Source organism: Dermacentor andersoni, chromosome 6 (assembly GCF_023375885.2).
Source record: "Dermacentor andersoni chromosome 6, qqDerAnde1_hic_scaffold, whole genome shotgun sequence".
NCBI classification, from domain to species: Eukaryota; Metazoa; Arthropoda; class Arachnida; order Ixodida; family Ixodidae; genus Dermacentor; species Dermacentor andersoni.
The window spans coordinates 26,559,861-26,580,911 of record NC_092819.1 but is presented as its reverse complement, the minus strand read 5'-3'; the positions used below and the strand labels follow the sequence as shown (position 1 = coordinate 26,580,911).

The 21,051-nt window shown below is 46.1% G+C and overlaps 1 protein-coding gene across 3 annotated transcripts in view; it reads right to left on the bottom strand.

Moving 5' to 3' along the window:
• LOC129382272 (arylsulfatase I-like) overlaps window positions 1–21,051 on the bottom strand; it is a 209,086-nt gene that overhangs the window by 112,671 nt on the left and 75,364 nt on the right. For 2 of the 3 annotated variants that reach the window (XR_008610373.1, XR_008610372.1), the window contains one exon: window positions 19,462–19,839. The exons of the other annotated variant lie outside the window; for it this stretch is intronic. The gene's annotated coding sequence lies outside the window, so the exon portion shown is untranslated. Of the gene's footprint in view, window positions 1–19,461; window positions 19,840–21,051 lie in introns of those variants that run through there. 3 annotated transcript variants of the gene reach the window in all.

The following is a 21,051-nucleotide window of genomic DNA, read 5'->3' as shown; positions in this document are numbered from 1 at the left end:
TAAATGGACACTCAAGAAAGATGCTAAATCAATTTACACTGCTATGTGTTCTTTCATAACTCTATTTTGAGGAATATTGATTTATTATTTAGCCTAGAGTATGAAAATGAAAGTCACATTTCTTTTTTTCTCGCAAGAACTTCAGCGCATCTACGTCAATGTGATATTAGAGTTAATCGCATTCGATCTTATCGACTTTAGGCTCTTTTGCAACAGAACGTTGTATATCTATACATAGCGTTTCCGACAACATACTAGAGGGAACTCTGACGCTGCATTCGCTGACCCACCATGGGAATGATGGGAAACACATGGATTTGTCTAATCTTCGTGGTTGTGGATTAAGACGTTCTTGAGGCTTTGTATATTACCATTTACGTGCCTTCACTGTCGTAAATTTCATAGCAAACCATAGCCTTGAAAGTGCAGAAGACGTTGCGAACCCACGCAATCGCTACTAATTGCAATAATTGAGCTTGTCGAGGTGGCGAAATCGAAACGCGCCAAGCGCCGGAAGGCACTGGTCTCCGGCAGGAAACTATTGCGTTCATATGGCCTAATGTACACTATGGCGTGATACGGGTTGGTGGGATGCGCCGTTGCCAACATGCACACCCATTTTAGGAGTGTGCCTTCTATCATCTCCTACCAATCTGCTTTGCCGGTAGCCATTTGATGCTTACATCCACTCTAGATTACGGGAGAGCCAGCATCTCTTCGTCGTTGCGTCATTTCTGTCTTACCGAGCTTCTTTTCGCGGTTTGAATAACTTCATTCTTGTCGTATAAGCGTGATACGCAAATGCTGCTCAAATTAGTGTTTGTTTTTAAGGGCCTTCTAAAGTACGACACATATGGCACAATGCGGCGTCCGATATGGCGTGCGAGCGCGTGCGAAAGGTGACTGTTCCGATTGGTGGAACACGTTGAAAACTGTTGGATCCTGTTGGCTACTCGCTTGATATGGTTGTTGATAGCGAAGTTCACGGCGTACTTCATGTCGTGTGTGAAGCTGTACCTTGTGTCTCCTCTTTGCAGCTTTACATAAGACAGCGTGGAACGACGACTCCACAATAGAGCTATTTTGTTTGGTCCGACAGATGCACATCACCCGTGAATTTTTCGAGATGGTCCTGGTGCCCACGTTCCTGGGCTTCTTCGTGGTCGCGTGCGCCCTCTGCCAGTGGCCATGGGTCGCTCGCAGGTGGGCGCACCGGGAAAGAGCTCGCGCCGCCCGCCATCACGAGGAGGAGACCGACAGCGTCTCGACGTCGTCCTCTAGAACGGACGACGTCGAAGACGGCGATCAGCAGGTGGGTCTTCAAAGCAATCTTTGCAACGCTTTCGAGCGCAGCGCTTCGGCGCTCGTTCCTGCGTAGAGCGTCGGCGTGCCTCGGCGGCGTAGCCGAGCGAACGACGCAGCGCGAGATGAAAATACGGCGAGAGCGAAGCCAGCGGAGCGAGGACGAAAGCGATGTCGCGTGTTGCACATGCCACGGAGTCTTTTGTTATTTTTTTTAAATTTCATATCGCCTCTAGCCCCGTAGTGGATTGGTGGGCCACAGAGCCATGACTGCTTTGCGTGTTTAAAGTTGTGCACACCACCGGGCATACACTGTAGTAAAGGGCAATAGTCAATATAACTAAGTAATAGATTTAACGAAGTAATCTCGGCTTCCCCTTCAACTTCGATAGAAGGAGGTTTGAGTTTATAAGTACAGTAAAAGCTCGTTACTTCAACATTTCGGATAATTCAATGTAGCCACCGCGATCCATCCAACATCGTATTGAAATCAATATGTAACGCATCCCCCTAATACATTAGCAAATGGTTTTAAAGGACGACTTCCCTTAAATGCAAATAAAACTAAATTTGTTATTTTTATGTCCCCGTTTAAGATGACACCCTTTCAGGAGCCATGCCGCATTACGATTAGCCGTGATGAAATTGAAGAAGTCGACTCAGTGCTCTACTTAGGGGTACCGCTTGATTCTGGTCTGAACTGGAAGCCTCATATCGATAGACTGTGTGGTAAGGTCTCTTCCGTATGCTTCGTACTTACAAAGGCGCGGAGTAATTTCAGTTTCGATACATTGAGAACCTTGTATTTCTGTCTCGTTCATTCTCACTTAGCCTACTGTATTGAAGCCTGGGGATTTACATACAAAACATACTTGGAGCCTGTAGTATGGCGGCTTCAGAAGAGAGCCTTGCGGATAATCAACTACGCTAGCTTTAATACATCGTCAAGAAATCTTCTTCTTGCGAACAATGTCATGTCATTATCGCACCTGCGAGGTTACCACGTTGCCTTATTAGTATGCTAGATAAAGAGACGCAACATGCCATTTCCTGCCACTATCTTCAATGAATCGACATTTAACAGTCACTCAGCCTTCCTTGAGAAATTTCTCGTGGCGATATGTCACAACCAGTACGGCCAGCGAAGCATAATTAGATAGGTGTCAAAATATGGAACTCGCTTCCTGCAAACATTAAGCACTCAGCAAATTTTAATACTACTCTAAAAGAATTCTCTCTTTCCGATCTAAGCTGATTAGTCTTTCACAAAAGTTATAATGATGTCAACAACTGGATACAGTGTGGCTGTTACGCTTTGTTGTTGCTTCTACGTACGTATGTGTTCATGGATGTATAGTAACGTAAGTGTCAATGCCGGTGTACCCTTGTTTTTAGTCGACACAGCGTGCATCAAATGTATATATAGCATATCAGTGTACATTCTAGCTGCGTTGAGTAAATAACAATTACATGTTACCGTTCTGCAAACGGCTAAAGTCACAAATGCTCAATCAATTCTTTTTGTGTAACCATTTCACGTATTCTTATCGCAAGCATATATGTGCACGGGCTGCCGTGGGAGGGAGGCCATGGGTGTTGTCTCGGATACATGCCGCCTCACTGGTGGTGTGGGGCTCCTGTCGGGGGTGACAGCATTTTGGTAAAAAACTAAGCCTGTTCCCTTCTGTGTGCCGATGGCTGTGTCCTCGGCATGCGGGTAATGGCGCACGCCCGAGCCGGCGGGGGCCGTGGCTTTATCCCTCCTGCGGTGGTCTGCACCTTAGTTTAGTGGTTTTTGTTTGGTAGCATTTCTTCTTTCTTTTTTTTTTGTTCTTGTTTTGTTTGTTTGATCCAAAACAAATGATTGTGCTCGTGTCTGAATCGTTTACGTTTCTTTGTATAACTGCATAGATCCATAACTAGCCTATGGTTAAGGATCCAGACGTTATCGCATACCAGATTCGATTATTTGAATAATATTACTGTTCAATTCAATTGAATAATTCATACAGAAATCTTCACCGCCACCTATAATTCGAACTCCATGCCATCGTGGGTGGGGTGAGTGCTAGTGCGCAGGAGCACGTTGACGACGATCGTCACCGTGCAGCTTTGCTCATTCCATCTTTGGCTCTCTGTTTCAGGAGGGGTCTCGCCTTCTCTCAAGATCTCCAAAATAAAGACATGAACACGGCACCGCGTTTCCTTTATTTATTTATTTATTTATTTATTTATTTATTTATTTATTTATTTATTTATTTATTTATTTATTTATTTATTGCGATATGAATTATATGGACACTCCAAGCGCATTTCTGCCGTCGGCGTCGGCATGACCACGACATTCCGTCCACTCGAAATGCTCCTTGAGGGCGGTTTTTCATTTCACAAATCGCCCTCCACTTGAAACGCGCCTTGAGTGAAGGAAAACTCGAGCGCTTCACTCGAGAATCTCAAGGTAGCCTCGCAGCTACCTTGAATCGCTCCTGGAGTGAAGTTAGTGCGTAAACATGGCTGCCTTGCGATCTGTCGCTCGCCTCGTAAGCATTTTCCGATGGACGCCAGTTGCCTCTGTAGCTTTTCTTTCGTTAACCGTGCTGCGCATTTTCAAGGGCTTCGTTTTAGGGACCGGTGCAGTCCTCTGGAGCGCTTCGGCACCGGAACTATTCCACTGCGGCGCCGAGACAGATCGGCCGTCCTGTCAAGAAGACTGCGAGCTAGTGCAGTAACTGTCCTCTTACTCCGTGCATGAGCCAGTTGAGGACCTGCACACGGGTATTCTTCGTGCCAGTGCTCCGAACCTACTCACCCATCATAACCGCGCTTAACAACCACAACGTCAGTCACCAATGAAACACTAGGAAACAAAGAGCAGCGGAGCAATGCCGGCGCAAATTACGTTGGTTCTCAGCCATGCGCCATGCTCTCAGCTGTTGGGATGCGATTGTTGCCAGACCTCAAACACAGCTCCCCCTTGCTCTATCAGTCGAACGCCCCCAGTGGCAGTGCTGCCGAGCTAAAGTTGTACATCGCATCGTGCAGTTGTTTGATTAGGAAGACGAATCAACTAAAACACATATTTGTCTTAAATAATAGGACTTTTAATAAGCACATTGAAGAATAGTCTCGATATCAGACGCTTTTCTCGGTCGATACACTTTACTTGAGTCGAGGGCGCATTTTCAAGGCGTTCCTTGGCGGAGGAAAGGTGAAGTAGTATTCATGCAGCGCTACCACGTGCAGACTTCATTGTATTACCGCACTCCAGGGTGAGATGTTCAAAACTTCTTTAAATAGTTACCTTTGAAAAATACGCAAAGGGCAATTGCTCAATTACAGAAAGTGCCTTTACACAAAGTGATGATTCCTCAGAGGTGGACGCCTGCGAGTATGGACACAAATGTGAATTTGTGTTAAATCACCTTCTGTGGTGTAGCACGAATATTTTATTGAACTACTGCTTCAAGGTGAATGACAAGATATTGGATGCCAATGCTAAGGCAAGGAAGAGAAAAGCTGGAACTCTGCCCAATAAGGCAACTGTTTCCTTGTAGATAGCTGCACGAATGATTTATAGCTCATTTCTAAACTTCACAGGAAACGTGGCCAGAATGATAAGGAGAGTGGCAAGAAGCAGAGACGGCCTAACTGAGGGAGAGACCATCAGCCTGGTTCACGCATTCGTAATTAGCCGACTCACATACGCCCTTCCGTATCAGGCCTTGACAAACCAAGAGATTAAACAGGCAAACGCAATAATAAGAAAAGCCTTCAAAGCCGCCCTTGGTCTTCCCGAATGCACTAGCACAGAGAGATTCGAGGGACTTGGCCTGCACAATAATTTTGACGAGTACGCAGTCGCGACGTTATATGCCCAGAAAGAAAGACTTTGTTCTTCAACTCAGGGCAGGGAAGTATTGGCGAGGTTAGGATTTCCCCTGAGACCCCAGAATTGCGGAGAGGAAACGGCACAGATAGACCGCAATGTTAGATCGCACATCGCGGTGGCCCCAATTCCCAAAAACATGCACCCCAAGTACCATCCCGGACGACGCAGAGCAAGGGCAAAGACCCTTCACAAACGTTTCGGCATGGGACCGGGGGTGTATTATACGGATGCCAGTCGAGCCAGCTCAGACACTTTCAGCATAGTCTCTACATGCAACAACAACATAACAACGGCATCCTTCAAAACCTCCTCGGCATGCGTGGCAGAGGCTGCAGCCATCGCCTTGGCCATTCAGGACGCCGAGCGCCAAACCAATTCGGCTGTCATATTAACCGATTCACAAGCGGCCTGCCGCCTGTTTTTACAAGGAACGGCACCCAAATCAATAACCAAAATTTTAGGCACTCAACTAGAGGGGCACCACACTATCGTCTGGTGTCCGGCACACGAGCGACTGGCAGGAAACGCTAGGGCAGACCGTATTGCTCGAGGTTTGAACGTCCGAGCAACGGCATGGCCTAGCGACGTCCTTCCACCGAATTCTCGTGACATCCTCCTACAGCAAAGGCAGGAGCGGAGACGTTTTGTACATCCTCACTCCGATTTAAACAGCGAACAGGAGAGGGACTGGCGTCGTATTCAGACGAATACATACCCCAACCTGCACCACCTACACAGAATACACCCCACGAGGTTCACTGACGAGTGCCCGTGGTGCACAGACACACCCACACTAAAACACATCACATGGGAGTGCCCCAGGAGGCCGCCGCACATAGACAGTCCCATATTACACCAACATCCACGAATGAGGAATAGGCAGTGGGAGGCATGGCTTGCGGACGAGGGTCGGGAGAGCCAGTTGGCTCTTCTGGACCAAGCCCAGCGAGCCGCTCGTGCCAGTGGGGCCCTGGAATAGGCGCTCCAACCATCGTGCCATAGTTTATTTAGATTGAATAAAGTTTTACTCTCTCTCTCTCTCTAAACTTAGTTGAGTTGTAAATTAGTGAACTGTGGTAATTAGTGTGTCGAAAGGGAAATTATTCGTTTAACCTTAATCAAGATTGGAATAAGATCATGTGTCCCCAATAAAATTGTTCAGACGCAATTGTGAAGCTCATCGAGTGCGTTACATTCATCATTGTTGTGCCATAAAAAACCACAGGTACAAAAATATAGAAGGAAAAGGTTTTATGGATTCAAATTATTTCAAGTAAGCAGTATGAAGTATGGGGTATAGTAATAATATTTCACCGAAAACGTACATTACAAGGACGACAAAGCGCGACGCTATAGAAAGCTGCTGACATCAATACCTGCACGAGCTTTACAAAGCTGTTTTGTATCTGTGCCTCTAAACAAATGCTTTGTAAGGGTTACGTTGCTCATTCCGCAGTTTCGACTGAAGAACAAGTGTGGAGTGTTCAATCGAAGCATACTGCTGCTAGGTGAACCAAGCCGCGATCCCTTCATTCAACCTGTATCTCCAAGCGCGCTGCCGGCCTCTTCTCCGTGACGTCACTCGCCGAGCACTCAGGCCTTCTTGTCCAGGAGGTGTTGGCCCTACGCTGAGTGTGCGAGTGAAAACGTGCGAGGGGAGCCGACGATCGCGGCTTAATCTCGTCCACGCGAAAGGGGCGAATACGAAGAGGAAGCGCACCATCTCCTCTCGCACGCGAGGCACCCAACGTTGCGAGGCGCCACGGTGGGCGGCGTTCTTCTCCGGCTGCAACTGCGCATGTGGCGGCTGCGCGTGGTCGGGTGGCCGCATCTTGAGACCAATCTGTGTTGGGGGCAGAGTCTCGTTGCGTCGGCGGCTCGTAGGGTTGTGCGTGCTGTATGTTCTCGGCACTCACTTTCCGCAGAAGTGTAAGACAGCGCGAATGCGCTCACTGCCGTTGCCGCGTTTCTCACACCAGGGTTTTGACAGCGAGTGTCCGGAGTCATAGGTTGCGCTACGTTCATGTTTGCTGTGCGTGGTGACGCCATGCTTAGTATTTTAGTTAGCAAGCGAAGGTTTAAAAGCTGATACGGTCGATAAAAGTGCTATCATTACATCATACGGCTGTCTGCTAATTTGCTATTGCAATCGATCCTTCATCTTTTGGGCGAAACTGTGTCTTTTTCTTTCCTTCTTTCTTTCTTTCTTCCTTTCTTTCTTTCTTGCTTGCTTTCTTTCTTCGTTTCTTTCTTTCTTTCTTTCCTGTGTTCTGCCGAGAAGCAGCACCAAATAATGTCTCTAACACGGTGGCCGTGACGTGGCACCGTATTGTAACATGGCGGCCGGGACTCAAAGGAAAGCATCGCAAAGTTACGTGCTTGGACGCAACCTACGTTTATAGGCACCCTGAAATGAAGTTTGCCTGTACATGTCGCGCCAGCAAGCAGCAGCGATGAGCACTCGCGATGAGCACTCGATGATGAGCAGCGATGAGCACTCGATGAGCCTCACACCTCACGAAAGAGAGAGAGAAAGAGAAACGTAAATGACAGAAGCATTCTTTAGACACTATTTTTCCAACATAATGTGCGAAAATGTATGAAATATCGAGCGAGACACGATACATTGTCCGAAACATTGGATGCTCTTAGACATTGATTTCAATAAAGAAGGTAGCAATGCTGCAGGTAGTTTGCAATTATCGAGGAGGTTCGAAAAGTTTGCTGGTGGCTATAAAGAAATTTCTTTTTGACTTGTCTATATTGACGCAGTGATGTGGGGCTCCCGCACCGCGAGACGGCGCGCGCAAAGGTCGGCGCAATGAAAGATGATGAAGCGCGTGAGCTGCATGTTTTTGTGCACGAAAGCCAAATTTAAATCTAGTTTGGCTTTACTACTAAGCATACGAAAAACCGCCTGCTTCTTGGCCAATCCCCCATAGTGGGTATGCGCCATTGTCTGGGACACAAGACAAGACAAGACTTTAGCCGGCGCCATCCCGCGGTGCGGGAGCGCCACATCATTGTGTCAATTTGAGACATGTTAATCGCATTGTAGCTTTCTCAAAGAAACTATTTCTAAATTTAGGTTTGTTCATTCCTAATACTTTTACTCCTAATACTCCTAATATTGAAAATCGAACCGAACTGAATAGCACTGTATTCAATTGAATACCACAGAATATCGCATACTTGCACAAGCCTGCATTTTATTTCACATTTCAGACTGCTATGATGAAGCTGTAATGGGCACTAATACTTGAAAATGGTCTTGGGACCTTGGTTAAATTGGGCTTTGTCATGTCTCTAGTTCCAGGTGCAGGAAACTAAGCACGGGGAACCGGGTTGGCTCGGTGGAGAGCTACAGTGCAAAACAAGCTGGTTTACAGAGCCCTACGTAGAGAAAATCGTAACCTCGCCCACTAGTGGCTTTTCCGCAGAGAACAACCAGGTGGCCGTTGCAGCTGGCGCGGCTGAGACTGTGCACATCGTGGCAACTGAGCTGAAGATGACCATGGAGTGAGCCTTGCTTGCCACTGTTTTTCCATGGGGGCTTTGTTTTCCGAGAAAGATTGCTGGTGTGCAATAATTACCTTATCGGGAGAACGATAATTAGTGTATAGACATGCTGGGGGCAGAGTGGGACATGAAAGCGTTGTGTGCGACCGTCGCTCACCCCGAGCAGAAAAAATTCTGCTGGCATTTACTTTTTGGAAGGCGATATTAGTACATCTGGCCAAGTATTCAAAAGGTCAATGCAAATAATATTCAAAACGGCTGACAGAGCAGAGACGAAGCAAAGTGCCAGCGTATTCTACTCTCTTTGGTTGCTCTGTGGCTCATTGTTTACAGACATGCAGCTTGTGTTATACATTCACTTGCATATAGGTATGCCTTCCTTGTAGATATTTTGATCTAGCACCTTGGGTTGTGATACTTTCACGAAAGGTAACCTCATTGACCTTGGGTTCATATGCGAAAACATGGTAGGCACAGCTTTCCTGCAATGTTCGCATTGTTTCTCATTCTGTCTGCAGAGAAATTTCCGAGGCCCCGGAGAATGGTCGCGAGCCGGCACCGGACGAAGAGTCGGAGCCTGGTGTTCTGCAATTCTGGAACTCCGGCTTTACCCAGCTATACCTGGTGGCCCCCAGTGTGGACACCACGCCTCCTGTTCCTGGCGAGGTGAGCTGGTGCAGACTGCTTCATCGAGGCCATGTGCTTGAAAAACGGTCCTGAAACACCTTTCCTGCGGCGTCCTGAGAAAGCACTGAAGCGAGTACAATGCCCTCGATTGAATATATACCCGTATGAGGTTTTGAAGAGGACATAATAGTAACGGAGAAAAAAAGAGTGGAATATTTAATTTTCCCATTTCCCTCTCAGCTGGGTAAATGTCCTGCTTATTCTGCTTCCTGATATCTTTTTCCATCCTGTGGTGGACTCATATTAAACATCCAAACTTGGCGTTGTTACGGTTGGCGTCTAGCACTCCGTGAAAAAAAGGATTCTCGCCCACCATGCTTCATCGAAACGAAGTGTGACTTCCTAATTCGCCATGGTTGTCTCGAGTGTATGCCGGTCTGGCGGTAGCCCCGCAGTGTTTACAGGCCCCTTTTGTGTGCGCGCGATTTTAGAGGGGCCCTTTTCTGGAACTGTCAAGCTCTAGAGGAGAGCTTCCGCGAACCAGCATCGCGCGAAACAGAAGGGTTCAGCTGTCTACTGTTCCCAGGACCGGGGACTGCCGCCTGCAGAGGCACGCTCGCGAATACATCAGCTAAGAGAATGAATCAGTCGCCCTTCCGCCACTAGACGCCCTTTCCACGAACCAACATCACCTAGAAGAAAGGAAAAAGCGTCTACGTTCCCGGACCTGCGGCTTGGTATATACAGAGGCGGGACGCTCTTTCCTTGCTGCAGGTTCGGTATCTACGGAGGAGGGACGTCCATCCACAAACCAGACTCTGTGCCTGAAACGTGAGGTCGACGGCAGCAAGATCCGTCCCATGATTTTAGACAGCCGATTTAAGGGGCTCCGAAATGTACGTTTAAAACACTTCATTCTCTTCTCTTCATCGTTCACCAACCTTTGAATAAACCGTGCAAGTTTCGCACTAGAAATAGTCTCGTCCTTGCCCGGTCGCTATGGTTTACCGGACGCCTGCAGCCCGCCGACTACGCCACGCTACCCCATAGTAACGTCGGTCGAGCTTCGATAAACATGCGTCGCTACAACTCGGCAGCAGTACGATACGCTACCTTGGAGTACGTAACAGCGTTTAATAAAAGTACATGACATGAGCAACAAATGAATGGTGACAGTATGGGCTGATGTGTTAAGTGCCGTTTCCTCGTTTGCTAGATGATTGGAGGGCTCAGCATACGTGAGGAAGCTTTTGCTTGGGAGTAACTTTTGGTCATGAACAATCCCCCAACGACCGGCGCATATCGGCTACGTCATTCATAACGCCAAAATAAAGGGAGCCTTGAAAGCAGCCGGAGAGAGAAAAGCAATATTTCATGTGAGATTTTTGCTTCTGTGCTACATGTAGTCGAATAATAATTTAGCTTGTATGTTCATGGCAGCATTGTCTACAGACTGAACGTTTTATTACTGTGTTCAAAATATTGCAATGTCTGTTTAAATGTGGTTAATTTCAAGGTAGTTCTCCCCCACATTATAATCAAGCTGGCTAGTTTCTGGGTACAAAACAATGTGTGGGTACTTAGAATACTATTGCAGTTGCCGATGCACAGTTCCTTGCTAGCACTACGCTTCATTAAGCACGTAGAGATGCTAATGCATCCACAAGACTGGCTCCATGGACAGGTCTTCTCAACTCTATTTATTAAGCTTATTTCCAGGGACAAGCTGCCTCACAGGTTTTATACGTTAAGGCAACGTGATCATGGGGGCCGAATCCAGAAGGCTATCTCAGTTTCGATAAGGGTGACATCCTTGCGGTCTACAAGCAGGCAGGCATATGGGTGTAAGGAGAGTTCCAAGGAAAGGCAAGTGTCTGGTCTTGACTACAGAGGGTGTTGCCTTCATGACTGATAGGCTAGGTAAGAGGTTACATAGACACGTGTTAGTGGTAGCTACTACACCACGTGTACTACAGTCTTGCTTGCTTATAGTCTCGTCTTGCTTATAGTCATTTGATTAGAAATAGTTGACAGAGCTGATATTTCAGCTTATTGACATAATTGATATGGGATATGGGATCAGTGGTTTTGAACTGGCACAGAAATTTGTCACTGACAACAAAGTGAAACAGCTACACTCAAGAAGTTTCCTTTAGCAAACATATGAATGGTGCCTCAAAGGCAGTAAGACACGCAATGCAACAGTCTCCACCTGGCAGCTGGCCATATGTGACACCTAGTACAAAATTGTACCGGCTGGCACATGTCAGACTTTCCTGTCATAAATTTTTATGAGTGGAAAGTGAATGTTCTTCATTCAGGTGCAACAGCCCTGCCTAACTCAGTGATATAATGTGTTGCACAAGTCAATTACAGCAGTTATTTAATTTTCTTTTGTTTGTACAGTTATCATTCTTTATACGCCTTACAGCTGGGATCGTTTCCAAGGACCCATGTAAGACTTATCTCAAGCCCCCAAAAACCTGAAGCAAGCGAGGTACAAATAAATATGGTTGTGCAGCGGCACTAGCATGGAATTGGGGCTAATGAGCCGGTGTTGTTGCTATATGATGATGACCACATTAAACCGGTTGCATGCCAAGTTTCGCTTCTCTCTTGTATATATATGACTTAAAGTTGTAATCATTTTATTTGAGCAACCAGATTACCACTTCACAACATCAACAACACCATCATTACCACTTGCCAGAAATGACTTTGTTGACCGATTGTTTTCGTTGTCATGGCAAGAGGAACAGCAGCCGCACGGCGCCTCATCTCCCAAACGTTTTTCTTTTCTTTGTTGTTTATGCAGAGTGGCTCCTCTCCCTTTCCCCCATGCCGCGCGCACCGCTTACTTTTTCCTTGTTTTTTTTCCTGTCCGCGGCGCGTTTTTTTTTTTTCTTTATCGCGTGCGCTACCGTGCCCCACGCACCAGCTCGCAAGCAATGCGCGTGCTACGTCGTGCATGTTTTGAGGCAGCAACAACAACATCGGACACAGGCGGCAACGGCGCGACGGCCGCGGGCACCATGGTCCACCCAAACCGCTATTGGAATCAGCCCATGACAGCTTACGCTGTAACTCATTGGAAGAGGTACCGCTAGATTTTAATGACGATTCTGTGGTGCCGCAGCCATCGTGGCCGCAATTTCGCTGGCACACATATGTGTTACGCATGGTGGCAGTGCTGTGCAGAACTCGGATCGCACGGCCAACGCCTTTATGGCTGGAGTGCCGACGCCGCGCTGTGGTGACGACGACAGCGATGGTATCGTGCGCCGCTATGTGATACGGAACTATTTTCTTAAATTACCGCTCGATGCGTCCAATGTAGGATCATACTCGGTGAACCAACTCGCCCAACGAGGGCCGGGGTGTCTCATTTGATAAGGGAGCTGCACTTGTAGGTAGCCGACGTAGAGGAACGTCAAGGGCGCAGGAAAGTGGAGCTCAGGCCATGAGTAGCGGATGCATTCAAACCAAAGTTGGAAGTAGCATCTTCTAAAGCGAAGGAAATTGCTTAAATGATTGCAAACTTCATAGTTCGTGGTACGCATGCGTAGAGAATGTTGAAGAGAAGGGTCTCGTCGACACGATGGCGGTTGCCACGCCTGATTTCAGCCTACCGTCACAAACGACGCCTTCCCGAAAGTCATCTCAGACCTGTACGAGGTAACGCAACATAAAGAGTGCTTTGCACGCGATGTTTCTGGAAGATGAATAGTGCTATGCCATCATGGCTGGTGCATGGACGTCGCACGTAAATGACAGCTGCGTTTGAACGACCTGCCACATGATGAATCTAGAGACCGTAAAGAAACCTCAGCAAAAATTTAGATTGTGTTCGGTATATTTTTTCGCAACGACGGCTGTGGTTTCTTCAAGCCACTAAAATTTTACTTTCATCTGTGGGCAGGAACCTGCAGCTATACTAAGAACTTCGCTGTGCGATCGTGTTGGCAACTGCTGCGACTGCGCAGACCCGGACGCATGCGTAAAGTCAAAGACTTTCGGACTGCCAGATAGCTCCCATGGCGATATCTGCCACGTATCTGCAGCACATCGAGGTGGAGCTGGTGTTGGCGCTGCGGGTGACTCCATATAAACCAAGAACCGCTGCGACCGACGATCATTTGGTAACGACAGCCGTGGTCTCTTCAAGCCACTTAAATTTTGCTTTCATCCGTGTGCAGGTTAGTCCTTAGGTTTTTTATGTTATTGCTGCTTTTTTTATTTTATTTGTGTTTTCACAGCTGTCGTTGCCAAGCTATAGCTGTGGTTTACTTGCTACCACGCCTTCGGATGCTGAATTGCCTTGCGAACCAGAAATAATGCGCTCTGAGGTCGAGGGACTGCGAGAGAGTGTTTCACTGTTCAACACACTGTACGAGGAAATGAAAAAGAACCAGGAGATGCTAGTTTCTGAGAACAAGACATTGAAAAAATCAAACGAACAGCTGTCAAGGACGGTGGCAGGCCTTGAGCAATATTCTAGACAAAATAATGTTAAAATAAAGGTGTGACTTGCACTGATGATGAAGACTGTGTCGCAGTCGTTCAGGCCATTGCAGAAAAAGTTGGCTGTCCTGTTACGCCAAGTGATGTTGACATCGCCCACCGTGTTAATTCAAAGATCGGCAAGAATGTAATCGTTCGTTTTTGCTCGCAGCTGAAGAAATCTGACTTCCTGAAGATGGCTAAAAAGGCTCGTCTGACAACGACAGCACTTGTGTTTTCTCAGGAAATTGAGTTTTTTGTAATCGAGCACCTCATCGCTGAATATAAACGCCTGTTTGCGCAAGCACTCGATCTCAAAAAAGAAATGAAATGGAAGTTCATCTGGACCGACAATGGGCGTATAAAGGTTAGAAAGACTGGAAACAGCAGATTGTACACAATAAGGGATGACCGTGAGCTAGCTGTCATCACTGAGTAGTTCCCCTTTGCGCAGGGTTGGAAATCCATGTACGCTAACATAGAATACAAATAATTAGTTCTACCCACAGGAATCAAATACTGCAATTCATCATGTGAATCTGTCCTACACATCAACGTGCGCTCTGCTTTAAACAAGGAAGACGATATCTCACTTTATCTCGATCAATTTCCTTTCAGATTCGATATGTCTTCTGAAACATAGTACACCTCCGGATGTAAAATGTTACAACCGCATGGTTACCAAAGCTTTTTTCTAAACCGCGCAAACAGGCGGGGCGGGGCGGTGGCGTGGCGCTTCTTGGGACTAGACATAAAACTTGTGAAATACTATCTGAGTACAGCCGTTCAGCTGTCGACTAGGAGATCTTAGCACTGAAGCATAAAGATCTAATCACTTCTGTTGTTTATCGTCCTCCTAGCGGTAATTTACCGCGCTTCATTGAGTTATATAAGGCTCTTTTACATTGTGTTAGTAAGTAAGGAAAATGTTTCAGATGATAAATGCTCGCAATATTTCTTTTCTGTACTATCATCATCGGGTTTTGAAAATTACATTGGTACTGCAACAAGAAACACGTGTTCCGCCTTATCTGCCCTTGACCTTATTGTGAAAAATATAGACATTGCATTATGTAGGGCTGGCACGATTGCATCGGACCTTAGTGACCACTGTCCAGTTTTTCTGCTGTATCGTAAGGAATCCAACAGGTGTAGAAACTTGACTACGGCATTTAGGACACAGCTTTTCACACAAGATAGGCTTGAGTGTTTTAAAAAAGAGATAACTAGTTACGACTGGCCTTTTTTGTTGGAAAAAGCCAAGATGCGAACGACGCATGCAATATTTTCATCGATAGCTTTACAAGAATTTACCATAAGCGTTTCCCTTTTAAAGATATAAAATCTCGAAGAAAAGCTAGAAAGCCATGGATCACTAAACAACATTTGAAGACGATTAAAAGAAGCATCGCAAGTACCATTCATTTTAACGGACACGTTCCGAGATAGCATTTGAAGAATTTAGAATTTATAGGAATCAGTTAAATGCTGAGCTCAAGCAAGCAAAAATACGTACTATCAAAGTATTTTTGCGGACGTCAGGCGACAGCAGCTGGATCTAACGTGGAAAATAATCAATACTTTACTGGCTCGTAAGAACAAAACCAGTGTCCCGAATACAATAATACACAACGGTTCTGTACTCAGCGGTAGATCACTTGCAGATTTTTTCAACGAGCACTTTGTTAACACCCCCCTCGCATACGGTGAACCAACAAGTACACCCTCCAACACCAAAGGTATAATCAACACTGTTCAGCAAACCTTTTTTATGCAACCCACTGACGAATATGAAGTTTACAGTACCTTCGCTAGCTTAAAAAATAGCAAAGGAGTCGATACTAAAAATCTATAGGTAAAGCCCATAAAATACTGTTTGTATTACATTCCTAATTTACTGGCATATATATTAAACCTAGTGTTGCAATCGGGAAGCTTCCCAGAACGTATGAAATGTCCCAGTGGTTGAGCAATCGTTAAAAGTGGTGATCACAATGTACCTACCGTATTTTCGCGATTCTAAGCACCCCCGATTCTAAGCTACCCCTCCCCCCCCTTTATTTTCGCGAAAATGTTGGGAAAAAAGATTCCATGCGAATCTAAGCACCCCGCTATTTATTAGAAAGCGCGCGTAGCCAAGGCCGCCAAGCGCGCTTGCTCACTCTGTCATCGAGCCGGAGCCGCTGGAAACCCCAGGTGGCACGGCGTCCGCGGTGCGAGTACGCCATACAGCCGGAGTGTACGGATCTATAACGAAACCTACAGAAAGCGCCCCCATCAACCATCGCAAGTGGAAGTGGAACCATCGCAATCGGACGCTTTGAAGCGGGTCCAAGTGGACGTTGTGGTCAAATCATTTAAGAACTCCTCAATCACAAACCACTTCGATGGGACGGAAGATGACCTGCTGTGGGATACGGAGAGTGGTGGTTCAAGCGGTGCGACGAACTCGAGTGGCAGTGATAGTAACTGAGCATCCGACACAAGCGTTGGGTTCACTGTGTGCACCGATATTTCTTTTGAATGTTTGCAAAATAAAATATTTCTTGCACCCATCTCGTTGTGATGTCGCAGCGAAAAGAGGGAGGGGGGGGGGGGTCATTCTAGATTATTCGAATCTAAGCACCCCCCCTTACTTTGGGTACCGCGATCGTGAAAAAAAGGGGGTGCTTAGAATCAAGTAAATACGGTAGTAACTATAGGCCAATATCTGCATTGCCTGTGTTTTCTAAGCGTCTAAAAAAAATTATTATTTTCTCGCAAGACAATATTTCTCGACAAATATGACGTTTTAACAAATGTACAGTTCGGCTTCAGAAAGGGGATATCAATAGAGACAGCCCTAATTTCATTAAAGGAATACATCCTACAATACATAGGAAAGGACATGTTTACGCTTACCCTATTTGTCAATTTTAGCAACGCGTTTAACTGCCTTGATTATTCTACACTACTCGGCAAATTGCAGTCTTATGTTATACGTGGTAATTCCTTAAATTTATTACAATCACATCTCAGTAAACGCCTACAGTGCACATGTATAAATGGCGAAACCTCAAATCTCTTACACAATAAATTTGGGGTACCGCAAGGGAGTGCGCTGGGACCACTTTTGTTTAACAAATATATTAATGATATCGTAGGTTTAGACAGAAGGGCAAAATTTATTATATGCAGACGACCGCACCATTTTAATGGAAGGATCTGATATAAACCAGTTATCATCACAATGTACCGATCTACTAAAGAGGCTATGCATATGGTCTAAGGAAAATCAACTTAAAGTTAATTCAACGAAGAAAAAGGTTATGATATTTCATGCGAACAACAAAAAGGCAACATTGAACAATACTATGATTTTTCAGGATCGAGAAATAGGGCTTGTTGACAGTTACAAAATTCTTTGGCGTTCAATTTTCATCCACTTTAACTTGGGATACACATGTAAGCTATCTATGTAAGAAAACTATCCTCTGTGACAGGAGTACTATGCCGTTGTCGCGGCATGCTTCCAGCCTCCGCCAAGCTACACGCATACTCCGCCCTTTTCAATTCACTCCTAAACTACTGTGCATTGGTCTGGTGCACGACAACTAAAGCCAATAAAAACAGACATTTGATATTAAAAAATAAATTATTCGCCACATCGGAAACCTGGAACCTTTGTCTACAACTAGAGATCCATATAAATTTTTTAATACTGTCAGAGTAGATGACCTTTACACATACCGTTTATTATATGTGATTCAATTTTCTGACACATTAGTAAAGAACTTCATTGAACGTCTAGCATGCTTAGAACACTGTCAGCCTAAGTTAAACACACGAAAATACCACAAATGGATTACTGCACATTTCTGTACATACTGCTACACACAACGATCTCTAGCCTGCAACTTACCGTTTATTCTCTACAAATATGTAGATATTGCAGGTTACAGTAGGAAGCAACTCGCACAATATTTTGTTCCGTTATGATATTCTGCTTCAGTTATAATATTCCGTTTTCATTGTCTCTTTTTCATTTCCAAGCGCTTTTCGTTTTCTTTAAGTAAAACCTTTTTCTCCAAGGGCCCTAATGTTCTTTATCTTGCACAAACGCATGTTTTTCTCTTCTGCATATATGCATTTGCTGTCATTAGTACGGCGCACTATGACATGGTTATTTATAATGCAGTGATGACTATTATGTTCTTTCCTCACATATATGTGTATATCTACTATAGTGTTTGATCATGTGCCAAGTTGATGTTGCCATGTACGGTCTTTTGGGCCCCGTCAAGCTACCATCGTAGCTTTCAGCTCAACATGACCATCCAGTTCTGTTTCTTTTACTGGAAAAATAAATAAAAATAAATAAAGAATTATATGGGTGTCATGTTTGTCGGAAACCACATCAGCGAAATTGGCGTAGATTTAACAAAAGCAGCGTTATTCTGTACGGTGCGAAAGAAATTGCTTATGTGTAATTTGTAATCAGTTTTTAGAGAAATACAATCTAGTATACTGTAGCAGGGCCTTGCCAGCCCTCGTCTCTTGCAGCGTCGAGATTTCGACGGCGAACTGCTCGCAGCCTTCCTCCTCTTGAGACGCCGTCCTCTGCGGCTCGACTACGCGTGGCTGCGGGTAGCGGCGCCATTTCCCGCCGCTATTCGTGCTCACGCTCGCGGCAGAGTAGCCGGACTTGGATCTTCGGCGGCCCTTGTTTAGGCCCCCCTTCCGTTTTCAGCTGCTTTCTGTAACGGTTGCGCACCTTTCGCGGTGGCTGCCTTTGCGCTGGCGTCCACCGGGACCACAGAACTGTGAGTGCCATGGTGTTTTTGCGGCGCTTTCCTCGCTTGACAAGTCCAGTGCTGCTGCCAGACCACGAGTGACGATACTTCGGAGACCTAACATCAGCAGGAAGCTCGCATCGCTTTTTCGCCACAACCTACAGTTATGTTGGGCGGGAGCCCCATGTCTGGCCGACGAGACATTCCAATCATTGTCGGGGGGCGGTGCCTCAGGCTTTATTCGTCTGCGCCGAAGCCGCAGCAGCGAAGACATGCGCCATGGCCAGCTACGTCGGCCTTGTCCTCGTTTTCAGTCAGGACGGAACCTTACCGGATCCAGCACTCTCCCGTTAGGCATAGCACGCTTCTTGCTAAGGACCAGTCTTGTCGGGAGCAGACGAGCGGTGCTTGTGCGGTCCAGTGTTGGGTGGGGACACTTGTACGTCGGCAAACTTGTTGCCCCTCTTCTTCGTGCACGCTATGCTCGGCGCTGCGCCGTCTCCTCGAGCCCCCAGGCACACTCGTTGCCGACTTCACCTGCTGTGTTCGCACGGCTTTGAGGAGGCCAGCCGTGAGGTGGCCCTCGAGTACGGGCTTTATGACGAGCCGTGAAAAACGTGAGAAAAGATGATGGCCGGAGATGAAAGTCATAGTTGCACTGGCCGGTCGATCTGTCTTACCGTTTCGACGTGCCTTAATCTAATACTCATTTATTTTAATTATTCTGTCACTGATATCGGCGACCTATAAAACTTTTAGCATTTCCTTTTGGCCAACATGGTCTGTCACCAATTTCGAAAGTCACTCTCTCCCATGGGTCAGCTTCGCTGCGATTGAACCACAAGGGCAATGTTATTGTAATTTACCGCTTTATTACAGACACGAAACGACTATAACTAGTTAGGTTTTTTTTTAGAAAAATTACATACAGATTCTGACACATCATTGAACAAGGTCATCCGTCAACAGCGGCACCGAGAATGACCACTGTGATTTTGAATAGAATGTCTGTCATTTCAGCAGCCATGAACATTATTGAAACTTCAGTCCAAAATGGTATCCTTGTCTGGCCCCACCGCTTAAGCATTGAGAACATGCTGCCGCGTACGACATGTCGGTGGAATCGGCGGTGGTACCAGGCTGCTGCCGATCCAGCCCTGATCCCATAGGGCTCGAAGCCCAGGCCTCGCAAGAGCCGATACGCTTGTCGAACGGCCCACATTTCGGCATCTGCGAATAAAGTTAAATCCAGTGTAAGATCCACCGGTGTTGTGCGCTAATATTTTGTATCTGCTTGGGAAATAAAAAGGCTATACCAAGCGTCGAAAAGGCACAACTCAGGCTCCCATATTTATGAGCAACGAATTGATTGAAACATTGTCTTTCATGCGGGTAGAGGAAAAAAGTAGAAATTCCAGTCGGAACATCAGAAATACTTACAGCAGCTGGTAGCGCAACATTATGTGCAAAAGATATGCAAGAATCTAACAGTCTGAGTTGATCATTCTTACACTCTAAGAAATGTTTACAGCCTTTGGGCCGTATCTTGCCACACAACAATGATCGTTATCTGTGTTCTGCGCATTTCCTTTCTTTAAAGCTGCGTGCCCAGGTACTTCGGAGTCAGGAACGTCATGATTGTTATCAGCATGACAGAGCATTATCGACAAGAAAGTGGCGAGCGCAGCGTTTTCAAAAAAGGAAACGCAAGCAAGACAGATGACGATTATGGTTGTGTGGCAAGATTCGACCGAAACGGCGTACATTTCTTAGAGTCCTCGGCATCACCGTACGCTCATTTACAGAAGTTCCGCATCACCGTGGAACAGAAATTGCGTTTTGTAAGTTTTCCTGCTTGGATCACGTTTGTTTTTGGTGGCTTCGGGCTTTGTTGTCTTCCACAGCTGCTTTAAGCTCGGGGTACGAATCCAAAACTCGCCACACTAGAACCTGCCCTAACTGGCAGGAGGCGCTATAGCGTGAATCTATTATATCTGGTCCTATTTCTTTTCTGCCGTTGGGTGTCCACGATTTGTCAAAAGTTCCCGCGCAACGCCCACTTCGCCTGTCTGTCACGGCGCGTTATGAAAGCCTCCAAAAGTTTCCATGTTATACGACCTGTGCAAACTGTTGATGCATGATTAGGAAGAAAATATGAAAAATTATTTCCATTTTCAAGCAATTCTTGCTTTTAGCCCTCCACATTTGGTAAAATGTTTTCGGATTCTGCCTACTTCCCCTGGCGGTCACGCGTTGTGTCAAAACTGAGAGAACTCACTACAGCTGAGTAATGTATGTGCAAAAAATATACATCATTATGCCATAACCAGAAACTTCCTCGCTCCAAAAGGAATATGTGGCTGCACACCGATCGCTCGAGCACTGGGCATTCGGAGCAACCGGCGTAATTTCTTTCTCTGCTGCTGCAGCCTATCGTTGTGG